General features: G+C 57.5%; 1 protein-coding gene across 3 annotated transcripts in view; it reads left to right on the top strand.

Moving 5' to 3' along the window:
• The first annotated feature begins 225 nt into the window (after positions 1 to 225).
• The window catches only part of ZBTB46 (zinc finger and BTB domain containing 46), a 46,542-nt gene continuing 32,335 nt past the window's right edge, over positions 226 to 14,432 (top strand). For 2 of the 3 annotated variants that reach the window (XM_033094897.1, XM_033094895.1), the window contains exon 1: positions 226 to 416. The gene's annotated coding sequence lies outside the window, so the exon portion shown is untranslated. Of the gene's footprint in view, positions 417 to 845; positions 971 to 14,432 lie in introns of those variants that run through there. The other variant, XM_033094896.1, reaches the window with a different exon arrangement.

The raw sequence follows: 14,432 nt of genomic DNA on the forward strand, positions 1-14,432 counted from the left end.
AGGGGGCCGGAGGAGGACCGACCCCTGCCGCGCCCCCTCCCGCCCCGCGGCGCGGAGCCCGGGGCTGAGCGAGGGGCGGGGCGCACCGGCCGGGCCGGCGGGGGCGGGGCCCGGGGCGGTGGCCGCGGCCAGGGCGCGGCGCGGGCCAATCAGCAGCAGCGGGCGCGCGCCGGGGGCGGGGTCGGGGTCCGCAGGCGGGGCGCGCGCGCGGGCGGCGGGGGCCGCGGGGTTGGAGCGGGCGCGGGGGCGCGCGCCGGCCTGACGGACGGACGGACGGACAGACGGACGGAGCAGCCGAGGCGAGCGCGCATCTCGGACACGCCTGGACGCAGCGCTCGCCCGGCGGTGGCGGCAACCACCGGCTCCGGTCCGGCGGCCGCGGCGCCCGCCCTCGCCTGCGCCCCATGGGGTCACAGGTAAGCGGCGCCGGCTCATTGTCCGCGCGACCGGCCGGCGCATCGCGGCCGGGCCGGGCAGGGGCCGGGCTGGGGCCGCTCCGAGCCGGGGCGCGCCCCCGCCGCCTGCTGCCCGGCGCCCGCCCGCCCCGCCCCGCGGGGGCGCCCTCCTGGCGGCGATCGGCGCGCCCCGTTCGCGGCGCTGGTGTCGGCGGTAGCGACCCCGGCCGGGCCCCGCTGGTCCCCAAGCTCGGGTGACGCGGGGCGGGGTGGGCGGGCGGAGGCGGCTCGGGGTCCCCGCGGGGCTGCTCGCGGAGGCGGAGGCGGCTGTGCTGCCCCGCGCCCCTCGCCCTCGGCGCCTCCTGCCACGGCCGCCGCGGTCCCTCCCCCGTCACCTCCGAAAGGGGAATTTTCCAGCTGGTAATTTCTGCTGCGTCAACGCCCGGCCCCAGGAGGCAGCCCGGGGGCGTCCTGGCGCCCCCCGCCCGTGCCGCCCTGCGCACCCCCCGCCCGCGCCTCCAAGCCGCACCCGGACCCGCCCGCGCCGAGTTTGCCAAGAGTCGGAACTGCGGGAGGTGGGTGCGGGCGGGTCCCCGCGCCCTGTCCGGCCTTGGGGGTTATTGTCTCCCCCTGAAGCCGGGCACCAGCCTCGTCTCCATTTTAATTACCGACTGAATCGGGGCGCAGGGGCCTCGGGGCCGGGCGGCTAGAGGCGCGTGGAGGGGACGAGGCGCGCGGAGCGGACCGGACGCGCAGAGGGAGCGGGGTCCGCTGCGATCCGCGTCTTTGTTTCTCTGTAAATAGACATGTCAGTTTCACAGGGTAGCACGAGTGAGTACCTGACAAGTCAATCCTGACGGCGATTGGGGAATTCCTGCGCCAGGAGGGGGCTCTGGCTAGTTGGGGTTCCCTCATCCCCGCCAACAAATTCATTATCGTAGGGTTAGCGGACCACGCACAATAGGGCTGCACCAAGGAGCCTGGGTGGGAACCAAATGCGGTGAAGAGCAGATATGTTCTGACACTGAGGAAATATAAACAAAAGAAAGTTTGACTGAGATTCTCAGCGAAATTTCCTCATGCTTTCCCCGCTACAATCTCAGCGACGCATTTGTGGTGGATTACAGTGGCAAGACTGTTACCGGCATTGTTTAAAGAAATGCTAATTAGGCAACGCGTTTAGCAACCGGCTGTGCGCAGACACCTGTGCACCCAGTACTCACGTGCATTTTAATTGTATCAGTTTGTAGAATCTTTCTCATTGGATTTATTTTCCGAGGTTTGGTAACAGACTTACGATTCACTCTGTTGCTGGCGCGCATGCTGTCTGTGCAAGGCGACATTTCCACGCCACGAGGGTGGAAAACAGTTTGTTCATGGAAAGGAAATGAATATAAGGAATTTTTTTCACATGAATAATGAGGTAGAGAATAATACTTTACCAAAGCAGAGCCCTTCGGTTTGGTATAGTTTATGGTAGATTGTTTTGAAGTGAAACTTTGGGGCACCTTGTCATTCTAGAAAGGACATAGTGGGTGGTAAGTGAGCTTAGACAGAAGTTACTGACGATTTAAGTAGGAACTTAAACACTGCGTCCCTGGAAAAGCTAGTAATTACTTTCAGGTCCTTCAGTGAAGGGAAGAAGGGGTGGGGGTTACTGTGAGAGCTGGTGAAATGCGCTCTTTCCAGGCTGTCCAGACACCCCAAATTCAGTCTCAGGACCACATTCAAGTAAGCCTCCCATCGAGGCCATGGATGCAAGAACTTTGTTTTCAGCAGATGAGGTACTTTCTGTTCAGGTTTAGCTGTTTCATGTTGGAAAGCAGGTTTCTGTGCTCGGCTGCAGTCCACGTCCACTACCCGCTGCTCGGGGTCGGCCCAGTGTTCCTGCAGGGGCACCTGCCCTCTGGGATGCTGTGCCCCCCCACTCAGTTATCCAGGGTCAGCATGATCCCGTGCCCCTCGGTCGCATGTTAGTCCTGAAAGGCTGAGGTGACACAGTGGAGCTGCTCCAAGGACCTGGGGACATACCCTGAAGTGTGACACCCTTTTATTGCTAGGTGCTATGTTGTTTACAAACACGTTAAACTAAATTAAATTTTAACAAGGGTGAACTTTCCAACATTGTCCTTATGTGGGGTTTTTCAAATTAAGGGAAATTGGGCCACTGTGTCCCTGTGGTCTGTGTTTCTGGGACAGCTGTATGGCTCTCCTGCTTTCTTCTCAACCAGAGGTCTTAGACCAGCCTCCAAGAGCGGAGGAGACCCACTTTGTGTGGAGTGTTGAGAAAGTGTGAGCTGGCACTAACTCCTCACTTTGGTGGTACTTTGTTCTCAGATGCCCTCTTGGCTGCTGTGTTAAAGTGACAGGAGAGTTCTAGAAACCATTGCTCCTCTTGTGCCCACACCTGGTGTCACAGCACCTGCCGCAGCGGTCCCCTGTGCTGAGGCTTATGTTCCTGCCCAGCTCATGTGCTCAGGAAAATGTCGGCTTTTTCTTGTCTCGGACCTGACATCCTTTACCCTAATGTTGGCCGAGTGATGGCAGATTGTCAGGACTTCTGTGAATCTCCACTCCCCCACCCGCTGTGAGGAGATGCCTCCGGTGCTACAGGTTTGCTTCAGTGGCCTGTCTACTAAGAGTAAGCGTGATGAGAAATCTCTACGGAGGCCCCAGACGTACTTAAGTCTTTAGATACATATGGTTGTCCTGCTCTCATCCTGCTCACGTGTCCTCTGCTCTAGCTGTGGCTTTGCTACGGCCAGTGTGGCTGGGGTGTCAGGCCATGGGTCATCGAGTTTCTGGCCCCGTCGCTGCCATTCTGGCCTGAATACTTACTGTCCCTCACACGTGCACTCGGGCTTTGTGTCCTGGTCCGCTAGTGATGACAGCATAGGCCCGTGGTTTTCTCTATAGATGGAAAAGAGAACTAACCTTTTCTGAGGAGCTGAAAGTTGTTCCATTGAAGAATGAAAATAAGCTAGACCAGTCAGATTTGACCTCAGTGTGGTTTACGTAAAGTTTCTGTTCATATCTGTCAACAGTGCCATTTAACTCTTGCTTAGATTTAAACATTACAGAGTATTTTAAAATATCATTGTTTGGATTTTTAAAAATCGCTAACCTAGGTATTTTAGAACAGAAAGTTAAGAGGCAATGTTATTGTGTTTTCAGCAGCATTTACAGAGCTTTTGTGTTTTGATAGATGTGTTTTTTGAGTCATATCAGCGACAGTCCCAGGGTTTCTTATTAATGACAACTCTGGCATCGTTGAGGACTTGCTGGGAGCAGCCTTCAGCCAGGTTGGGGACAGAGTCCTGCAGAGGGTCTGCTGATCTGCTGGGATGGGGCACACAGGGACCACTGAGGTGGCCTGGTGTGGGTGAGAAGTGCTAGTGAGAAATGGGCCTGAGAGCTCAGAGGAGGACGCAGAGCAGAGCACTGGGTGGACAGGACAACCAGAGGGAAAGGGTGTCACGCAGACACCCCTCCTCACCCCCGCCCAGCGCTGGACCCCACTGTCCAGCCCTCAGAGCAAATTCTGTCCTATAACCAGTGAGGGGACAGGACCCTTTGGGGGCTGCCTGGCTGTGGGGTGGGCGTGAGAAACGATTGCAGTTTCAGATTCTGCCTTCCCACGCTTGTGTCCCAGCACACATTGTCACTTCCTGTAGGTCCATGTGTGTAGACCGTGCTCTGTCCTTTTGGAAGAGTTCTCCTTTTCCTGGCGTTCCGAGGGGCTCGTCAAGTGCATGTGGTGTGCAGTCCCCTCTCCCTCTCGCTTTCCTTTTCAGCAGGGTGGCATCTCCATCATTTCCAATTGCACACAAAACGGAAAAGAGCCATGACTGTGGGAACGATTGGTTTTTAAAATGTCCCTTATTTAGATAAAATTTAGGCAGAATCACCACTTGCCTGACATACAGGTATTTTTTGTTTGTGGGACATTGTTGTTTCTCTCTTTGCTTCATGTGTCTCCTTCTGTATAATCTGCAACTGCTGTGCGGAAAGTGGTCCTGCCTCAGCTGGCGTGTGCTGCACCCGAGGCCCTGTGTCACACTGTCCCTTCCGTGTGGAGCAGAAAGAAGGCACCTCTGTGTCTTGGGCTACATTCGGAGGGCTTACGGGGCTCACATATCAAGAGCTGCCCCTGTGAAAGGTGGACACGGGGACAGCGCAGCCCACGTGGCTTTGGGCAAGTCACTTTGTCAGTGTGGGTCACCGGCCAGTGCAGGGTCAGCCTGCGCCCTTCCCTCCTCAGTGACACGAGGCCCTGGCAGCGGGAGGGAAACGATGACTCTTAACTGAGCAGAAGAGGAGTCTGCCAAGCCCAGCGCGTATCTGTCTGCAGTGCTGACTGCTGCTCTCCAGACACACTTCGTGAGCTCGTCCCACAAGCAGAGCCAGAGTTCAGGCACTGTGCTGGGCTGTGAGAAACGCAGAGCTGGTGCTCGGGCTCGGGAGTGTGGCGGGCGGGTGCCGATGTGTAGGCTTTCTAGAATCCACACATAGCCCAGTGGCAGAGGTGCAGCCGGTGACGTGAGTGACACATCTGCACAGCACCCAGGACGGTCCTTGCGGACGGGAGACCAGCCCAACGGGACCTAGCAGATGGGAGCTGACCACAGCGAGAGGGTGGACTCGGTCAGTGGAAAACCCATCGTGAGGGTGGCCCAGCAGGGTCAGGGAGGAAGCGAGGGCTGTCTCTGGGCACGTGGCTTGAGGACGCAAGGGCTGCGCAGAGTGAAATGGCAGCACCCACATGGCTGGTCAGGTGCTCAATGTCGCAGGATCTCTGGAGCTGGGAGTCCTGCTCCGATGTGGTCGCTGCCCGGGGGCACTGGGCACGTTGGCCCTGCCCTGCCCTGAGCCTGCGGTCTCCAAAGAAGCCTCGTGGCCCCTGAAACCTGCCATCTGTACTGAGAACCGGCTGTTCAGACCAACCCCAGGGAGGGCACCCTGGGGCCACATTCTCTTACAGAGGGAGTGAGGAGTCGTGTGCTGAGGTCCCAGGAGAAGCGAGGCCACCACAGGAACTGGGACAGAGAGGGGGGGGATGGGGACATGAAGCTCTGGTCTGGGGCGTGATGGCAGGTGAGCCTGAAGAGGAGAGGAGCGTGTGGTCAGGGCTCGCCTCGCCTGGCGTCCCCTCCCTCGCGGCTGCTCCCTCGCCCAGGACGTACAGTGTGCTGGGCGCCAACCCACTTTCCCTGAACAGCACCTTCTGACTTTCTGGTGTGTCTCTGGATCCAGGCACGGGAGGAGGTGACCCAGGAGCCCCTCAGACACCGTCTGCTGGGCCTGTGTGCGCACTGCTTGCCTCTGGGAGACTTCCAGAGCTTTCCACGAATTCTCGAATTCTCGTTTGGGGCCTGTCACACAAACAAGGCGACGACCCTGGCAGGGATCTTTCCAGGGACAGGCGTTCTGTCAGCTCCGTGGCCCCCATCCGGCTGCACCCCTTCCCCACACGCACACAGCGTGGCTTGCTTGCCGGTCGTGCTTCATTCCTGCGGGTCAGACCTCTCAGTTCCCCTCCATCACCTTTCTTCCTCATTTCTGAAGTGTTGATGGTGAGAACTCACTGTTGAATAAGGGTTGCAGGTGGTGACTTTCCTGTACAGACCTTCTGAGGTAGGAGAAAGTTGTGGACATGACTCTTGCCGAGTTTCAAGCGAGAGGCCAGAGGCCCCGCCAGCGAGCGCTGGGGCCCCTGCAGACTCGTCTTCTGTCCTGAGGACTTTCGGAACCTCATGAAGTTGCTCCGTCCTGTGATTGGATGTGACTGTGACTGACTATGTGTGTGTTTGTAATTTTTGATTTCTGAAGGGAAGCTAAGGGAGTCAGGACATTTGCTAAACCACAGCCGCGGTTCTTGTCCGGAGCCAGTGAGGCTCTGCGTGGAATTCTGTCCAGTGTCACGTCTCGCACCCGAGCCCGTTTATCATATCTTACCACCTTTGCTTTCGTTTTCGGTTCTGCATGGGTAACTCCATAAACAGGAAGTGGACATATTTTCCAGGAGGCTGTTTCCCAGTGTCTACGGTGATGCAGAAACACGTGTCTGTCATTTCGTTGCTTGTATATTATTTTGTGTGAAGACTGCTTTCTTCAGCCTCAGTGTTTCGAAGAACTTCTCTGAAACCATCAGCAGCCACTCTACCCACCGGGGCACCCACCGTGCATTCGTGACGGCCCGCTGGGCACTGAAGACAGTGGTTTTACAGTTGGGTGCGTTTCGATTTTCCCAGTTGTTTTCTTTACGTTGCTGGCAGAACGAGACAAGAGCAGTGAAAATGTGACAGTCTTTAGATGTCCCCTGTAGTGAAAGGCCCTGTCAGGCTGACAGCCGTCCCTGACTTTGGTCGGACAGGGCAGCAAACACTTGGGTGTCGGCAGCCGGTGTGTCACTGTGTCTGCCTCTCTCCTGGTCTGGCTTCCTGATCCCTGCTGCTGGTTTTGCTTTCTTCTGTGTGCTGGAAACCCGGACGCCAGAGAGCCTGGAGCAGAACGGCTCCCAGCCCTGGGTCCTGCTTGGCAGAACCACCGTGCTTCTTGGAGATGGAGCAGAGGCGGGAGTCCGTCCAGGTGTGCGTGAGCATGTCCGTGTGTACGAAGCGGGTGGGGGAGGGTCAGTGCCAAGGAACACCTTCTCCAGGCCCGGCCAGTGCACTCCTGCAGGTCCGGGTCAGCCACAGACCCGTGCGTCCCGTCCTCTTGTATTCCTCCGAGACCGTGACCGTGCTGTCCCTTGGAGGAACCCAGCAGGCCGAGTGCCACCGTGTTTGCGTAACATTGCTCGTAACAACCTCACTTTTTACTTAAACCATTTTTTCCTTATCTTAGGAAGCAAGAATATCCATGACATCAGGAGGTGGGTGTCTTGATTATATTTTAGTGATGCACACTAAAAGGAGCATGTAACTATTAGGTTAGATAAAGATGCGTCCATGAGTCAGTCTGAAGCCGTTTTGGGGGCAGCATGGTGTGTGGACCACCCCATAGCGGTCCGGGATACGCCTGGGTCCTCCCTTCATTGCACAGCTGCCTCGGGCGGCCCATGGAGCACGCTTGTCTTCTCGTGCTCACACAGGCATGCGATGTGCACGCCCCACCTCTCCCTCGCAGCCGCTGGGCGGGAACCGCACTTTGGCCAGAGTGCTGGGGAGGGGCGGGCCTGGTCCCGGTTCTGGATTCTGATCGAGCGTCTTTCCGGCGTGAAGGGCTGGACTGGCTCAGGCCCAGCGCACTGCTGCCGACCGGGCTGGGGGGTCTCCTATTAAGAGCCGCTCGCGGCCCTTGTCACAGCCCTTTCCTGTTGTCTCGAATGGGAGCAGTTGATGTAAGTCAGGTTGCTGTTTGTGTGACTTTCCCGGGGCTGTGCTAACAAGCACCACAGACCTGGTGGCTTGGAGCTGTAGAGATTTATTCTTTCACAGCCTGGAGGCCGGAAATCACATCTTGGTGTGGGCAGGGCCCCCAGGAGGGTCCTTCCTGCGTCTGCCAGCATGTGGCAGCTGCCCCGGCCTGGGTGTCCTGTCTGTGGACGAATCACCCCATCTCCTGTCATGTTCTCATGGCCCCCTCCCCTCTTCTAACAAGGACACCAGTCATACTGAATTAGGGTTCACTGTAATGACCTCATCTGACTTGGTTTTATGTAGAAAAAGCCTGTTCCCAGGTGAGGTCCTGTTCCAGACACACTTTCTGTGGGGCATGACTCATCGTCACGGCCTGTATCTGCCGGACACATCTCCACATGCATTTCTCCATCCCACTGTTTCCTGGGACTTCTCTGTCCATCACCAGTGTCACCTGTCATGGCGTCTGTTCCCTTCATGCTACAGCAGGCCAGCGTGTCAGTGACTGTGCCCACAGCAAGCAGGGCTCCTGGTCTGGGACACACTTCCAACAAGGTCCTTACTCTGTTGGGTCCTGTGTCCCGGCAGGGGAGTGACAAAGCCAAGGCAGATGGCAACACATGCTGTGCAGAGACACAGAGATGCAGAGACGTAGTGGGCCAGGAGGGAGGGAGGGACGGGGTGAGCAGAGGCTGGGCGCAGGGTGTCTGCGGGGCGCTTGGGGGGCCGGGTGCTGCGTGGCTCCAAAGCAGGATGGTCTCCGCTGGCACCTGTCTTTTCACTGCTGACTGCATGTGTGCCCACCCACAGGTCAGGCCAGAGCTTTTCTGTCCCCCAGGCAGCTGGTGGCCCCTTTTCAGGACGGCGTTTTTAATGCTTTCTGTAAGGATAGAAGCTATTGAAATATAGTCTTCAAATTTCAGAGAAGTTTCTTTTGTGCTGTAGTACCACGTGGCACTTAACACATCATGTAATGTCGTAAGGGATGGGTCTGAAACTCACAATCTGAAGTTGCGGTGAGTGCAGTGGTAGAAGTGTCCTGGGGTACCTGCGCCAACTTTGGGGGACGGAGCCTCTGCCAGAGGCTCCTGGGTGCCTCCTGAGAACCCCTTTTGCTCTTTAGAAGTCAGTCTGGAGGCTTGGGGCTTTGGCAGCCCCTCTGTGCCGGGCAGGCCGGGGTGGGGACAGGAAGGAGCTGCCTGTGTTCCGTCCTCATGGGGGCCCTGCCCCATGCAGTTCTCAGCTTCCAGATGAGACAGTGGTTGGCCCTGTCCTGCGGGCTCTGGGACCTGTGAGGACAGTGGGAGCCAAGCAGAGTGCCCCGTGGTGCCCGCCCGCGACGGGACGGGTGTGCGTTTGCACGGCTCTCACATGGACGCTGAATTCTGTGTCCAGGACGTCGGTCTCCCTTGGTGCTGCACCCCCAGCAAGCCGGTCACCCACACCTTTCATCATCGAGTTTCATTAGTAAGGACCTTGCTTTGGAGGGAAAGGGGATTTGAGCAGGTAGCCTCAGGTCTCATCTTCTCTGCTCTGATTTCTTCCCATTTTTTGTCTTATAAACTTCTCAGCATTGACGGAAACGACGTGTCATTGCCCCTCTAAGTTGGGCCCCGTTTAGTTTTACTGTGTCATGGTTTTCTCGGTCATTTTCTAATTGTCAGAACTTTTCATTTTCTAATTGTCAGGACTTTGTTTCTTTTTTACAAAGAGCAGTGCTGGGAGCATTTTTGAACAAACTGGCGTTCTGGGTTGTTACCTTGGGTGGAGACGCCGCCCGCCGAGTACTGCGGCTGCCTTCCGGAAGGACGGGCGTTTGGAGGTTCTCTGCTTGTACATCACCACCGTCTATGGGCCTTTATGACTTCACATTAAATTTTACCAGCTCCGTAATTCAGATTTTCCTTTGAACTCTTTTCTCAGAATCTAGTACATTTCTTTTGGTGCCTCTTAGGCCCAGATACCTTTCAAATCTTCCCATTAAGTCACAGGATTAACTTGGATTTTAAAAGAAGAGAGTGGCTGCGGTGTTTGCCTAGCAGCCCACCATGACCTTCCCCATCAGTCAGGCCAGGGCAGGCGCATGGGCTGGGTTTGGTGACAGGGGTGACGTGTGGTCTCTGTGGCACGCAGCCTGCACCAGGCCAGCAAGCGCTGACTGGACCCCTGGTCCCCCAACCTGGTGCGGACCTGAGGACGGTGAAGCCACCAGGAAGGACCGGGGTAGTGGGCACCCTCCCCACCGGCTGCCCTGCCGAGCAGGCGCTTTCAGTGCCAATTTCATTCAGTGTCACTTGTCAGTAGGGCAGACTGGGAGAACCCCTCATGTGCCCTGCAGCCCCAGAGCTGGTGGCCCCCACGGTGCACCCCCTCACGAGTCCCCAAGTCACTGGCAGGTCCCAGTTCTTTCCTCGTGAATCATGGAGTTTCATTTCTTAAAGGTCCTTGGAGCTGGTCCCAGCCCAGGACTTAAGAGGGGCTTTCCCAGGGCGCGCTCTGCCTCCCTCACAAGCTGGGGATTGGGGGTGAGATGGCGCCCTGAACCTCCCTGCCCTCCCCTGCACTGCACACCTGGACCCAGCCCAGGGAGCAAGAACCGGTCCCTCCCTTCAGGGCCCTCTGATCTGGTGCCCAGATGACCTTGGGTCCAGATGACCCCCACCCTGGGGCCCACTTCTGCCCTGCCCGCCTTGGCCTGCTGTGTCTATCACAGGTCCCTGCCTCAGGCCCCTGCAGCCTGGCCTGTGCCCCAGCTGGTGCTGTCCTCAGCCTCCTCGGTCAGAGGCTCCAGTGGCTGCTGTGAGGGTCCCAGGGGCCACTGTGACCTGCTTCCTGCAGCTGGCTGGGCCACTGGTGCCGTGGACAGGAAGCCACGCCGTGAGGCAGGCCTGTGTGAGGTCCCAGCTGCGGCCTGCGCCCAGTCTGCTTGGGGCTCACCGCCCCCATGGAGTCCCCACCCTTTGTTCCCTCAGCTTCTAACGTGTGCTGACCATGTGGAGGCCATTGCTCCTGCAGAAGTGACAGTGGCACCTGGAAACCTGTCAGCTGAGCAGGCTCACTGCTGGGCACCAGAGCACATGCGTGTGCCGGTCAGTGGGACTCGGTGTGAACAAAGGCTGTGCCCCTTCGTTCAGGGTGGTGCAGGCCCATGACTGCCATTCCTGCCGGCGGTTTCCGCGGCTGCCCTCCCCCCCGAAAGGTGGGCAATGTGGGGTGATGCAGCTTTTAAGGAAAAGTGACTGATGAAGATGGTAGCGTGTCCCTTGATGTAAGCAAATGTTGCAAAATGCTAACAAATGGTGCATCTGGCTAAGGGACAGGTGGCGGTTCTCTGAATTATTCTTGCAGCTTTTCCTCAGGTTGGAAAGTGTTTCAAAAAAAAGTTGAAAAAGACAAGAAAAGACTCCACCGTGTTGCTCCCACATTGCTTTTGTTTCCCGCGTAGACACTCTTCTTGGCGGCAGGCAGCACCGTGTTTGGAGTTAACATTTCCAGTCACAGCGTCACTCAGATTTAAAATACCCAGAAATCATTTTTCTGCCTTGTGGAGCCTATCAGCTTTCTATTAAAGAAAAAGAAGTAAAATAATTTCTAAAGGTGACGTGTGGCTTTTCAACTAGGGCTTTCGTGACAAAGGCCCACAAAGTGATAAAACAATGGAAATGTATCTTCTCAAGTTCTGGAGGCCACAAGTTTGGAATCCAGGTGGGCAGGCCTTGCTCCTCCCGCGTCCCCGGGGGTCCTCCTGCCTCTTCAGCTGTCCAGGTGTCCCTGTCCCTGCACTGTGGCCGCGTCCCCCCGTCTGTCCACCTCCATCCTCACATGGCCTTGCCTCTGTGCGTGTCTGCCCAGATTTCTCCTTTTTATAAGGACCCAGTCCCGTTGGGTTATGACTTCATCGTGGTTAAATCTACAAAGACCCTATTTCCAATTAAGGTCACAGTCACGGGTACTGAGGGTTGGGACTGCACCATGACATTTTTGGGGACACGATTCAGCCTGTGGCAGCAAATAGCTGTCTGTCCCTGCCCCCGACTTTGCTGTGCGCTGTGGCTGGTCCTGAGCGTCAGGGTCCACCTCTCGGCTGCACGTGTGATGTCACACTCTGATGCCCAGAGCGTGTGTGCTGCTACGTCCGGAGGACATCGGGGGAGCCCTGGTGGCCAGAGCTGGGATGTCTCGGGGGGCGGCTGGTGGGCACGTGGCCTCCCTGCCCACCATCCAGCCCACTTCCCAGGATCAAGAATTTGCCATCTCGTCTCGTCCTGTTTCGACCAGCACTTACTGTGGGACGTTTACAAAGAAAGATTGCAATATTGCATGTTTAATGCACAAAAGATGTTATAGTTGCGTTGACCCCGAGAGCATGCACTGAGCCTGTTCAGCATCGGAAGTGGTCCCTGTGGGGAGTGGCAGCCACACGCCAGTCACAGTGTGTGCTGTCGTGAGGGGCCCCAGAGGCTTCCTGGAGGAGGAGGCAGTCCGGCCAGGAGGGGCTCTCCGTCCCTCTTGATTCCACACAGAATTTGCCTTTCCGGGTCTGACGTGTTAAACGAGCACATCTGTACAGCTGGATGCCTCGTGCGTAACCTGGATGAGCTGATAGGAGTTGAAAGGATGAGCGTGGTTTAAAGATGAAAGGTCCAGAGTGGACCTCACAGGAGGTGCCAGGGAGCACGAGCAAAAAGTGGTGGTGACCTCTTCCCGTTTCCCTTCCCCTTCCCACAAAACAAGAAATTCCCCAGACCAACTTCCCACTCGAGGAAGGAAGCTGAGAAAGGGGAAGTTCAGAGAGCTGCCCTCAGGTGGGCATACAGCCCTTTATCAGAGGCCCTGCCAGGTCCTTTTCTGTGCTCAGGGCCCCAGGCTGCTGTCCCATGTGCTGGAAGCTGAATTAGGATGCTTGGGAACCCTGTTGAGGGCTGCGCTTGGCGCTGGCCTCTGGGTTTCCCGTCTTGGTGGCTGGTGCCCCAAGCACCCTGAGGCCTGGCACACCCTCAGCAGGCCCCAGCTCTGCGCTGGTTGCAGAGCCTCTCGCTGGCCCGTCCCCGTCACCGTCACTGTCCTCCCCTGCTGTCTCTGGCCAGACTCCCCGCGCACAGTGCTCTCGGCGCCCCTGGGTTTGGCTCCACTCCGCCTGTCCTGAGGCTCAGGCACATCTCACAGGTCTGTGGCCAGCGGGGCCCGGGAGGTGCTTCTTCTGTCCCAGTGATGCCGGGGGGCTGCAGTCCTGGGCTGGGCGGGTGGCTCAGTGGTCTGGCACCTCAAGGGGTCAGGGCTCGGCCTGGCCGTTGGAGTGGCTGTACCTCTCTGTCCGCACCGTGTCAGGTCTCTGCTCCTACAGCGAGTAGCGGGGCACAGACCCACCCAAGTGCAGAGTGGGTGCCACTCCTTAAGGCTCAGGCTGGAACTCAGTCAGTCCTAGGCCCAGGTCAGTGTGGGGGGGCTGCCCGAGGCCCTGAACCCCGGCCCAGGCCTCCCCAGGCCTGACTGGTGTGTACCCCCCACTGGGAAGCGGCCTCCAGCCCATCCCCTTCCCTGCAGCACCTCTGTGCTGACCTGCAGGCACTCTGCTCTGGCTTTGCCCTCTTGGGGAGCCCTGCCTGGGCAGGTGGGCGGTGACCTCAGAGCAGGCCCAGGCTTCTGTGCATAACTGGGGCTGATATGTAAACAGATTGGGGTAACGTGTTGTCGTGCGGGGTGTCAGGCGGGGTCTCTGGTCCCGCTCCCCACATAAGAACGCAGGACATGGTGAGGCCAAAAAGGAACACCCACGGAGCCATAGGTAGGGGAGTCACACCACTATACTCTCACTGGCGGCTGGGTTGGAGACACAGGAACCAGGAGCCACACAGTTCTCACCCCTCACTGTGCCGCTTGCAGCCTCAGCCACCATCTTCTTGCTAGCTCCCCCTCTTTTTTCTGCTAGCCTAGCCACGGCAGTTATATTAGTGCCCAATGGCTCACTGGTTACAGCTGACGGCCAACTAGCCACAGCTGATGGCCATTTGATCACAGTCGATGGCCATTTACTACCTGAGCCAGCACCTTTCTATGTGAGGCCGAGAGCCTGGAAACTGCTTTTTGGGGCTCTGTCCCCACACGTGTGAAGCGGATGAGATCCTGGAATTCTCCTACAGTTAGAATTTCACTGGTCCAAGGCACAGGGCCGTGTGACGGGAGGCTACACCTCGCAGTTTTTGGAAAGGAGGGCTCTCTGTGGTCAGGGTGGGGTGCCTCAGAGAGGAAGTGACATGTAAGCAGGTGGGCAGGCATTCCAGGCCCTGATGGAGGTGAGGGAACCGAAAGAGGCCTCAGCAGCAAGGGATGGGAGGGGCCGGGCAGCGGGCAGTTGGCCAGTCACAGGTTGGCATTTTTAGGTCACGCTGGCTGGAGTTGGGAGATGTCAGGTCCAGCAACCAACGGTGTCAGCCTGTGCTCACAGAGAAAATTCGCACAATAGCGCTTCCTGTCTCCATCTAAAGACTTCTTAGAGTGTCTTTCCAGTCAGGAGCTCACTTTAAATCTTAGACCAGAATCATGAATATAACAACAGCGTGCGTATAAATGCCATAAAGTGATCGCTCATCGCCTACCGCTGTGCTGTAAGCTGGGCTTTCCAGCACACAGGACACATGTCGGAGTGGGGGTGGCATCCCCTCCACACAGCGGGACG

This window comes from Rhinolophus ferrumequinum, chromosome 23, assembly GCF_004115265.2.
Source record: "Rhinolophus ferrumequinum isolate MPI-CBG mRhiFer1 chromosome 23, mRhiFer1_v1.p, whole genome shotgun sequence".
NCBI classification, from domain to species: domain Eukaryota; kingdom Metazoa; phylum Chordata; class Mammalia; order Chiroptera; family Rhinolophidae; genus Rhinolophus; species Rhinolophus ferrumequinum.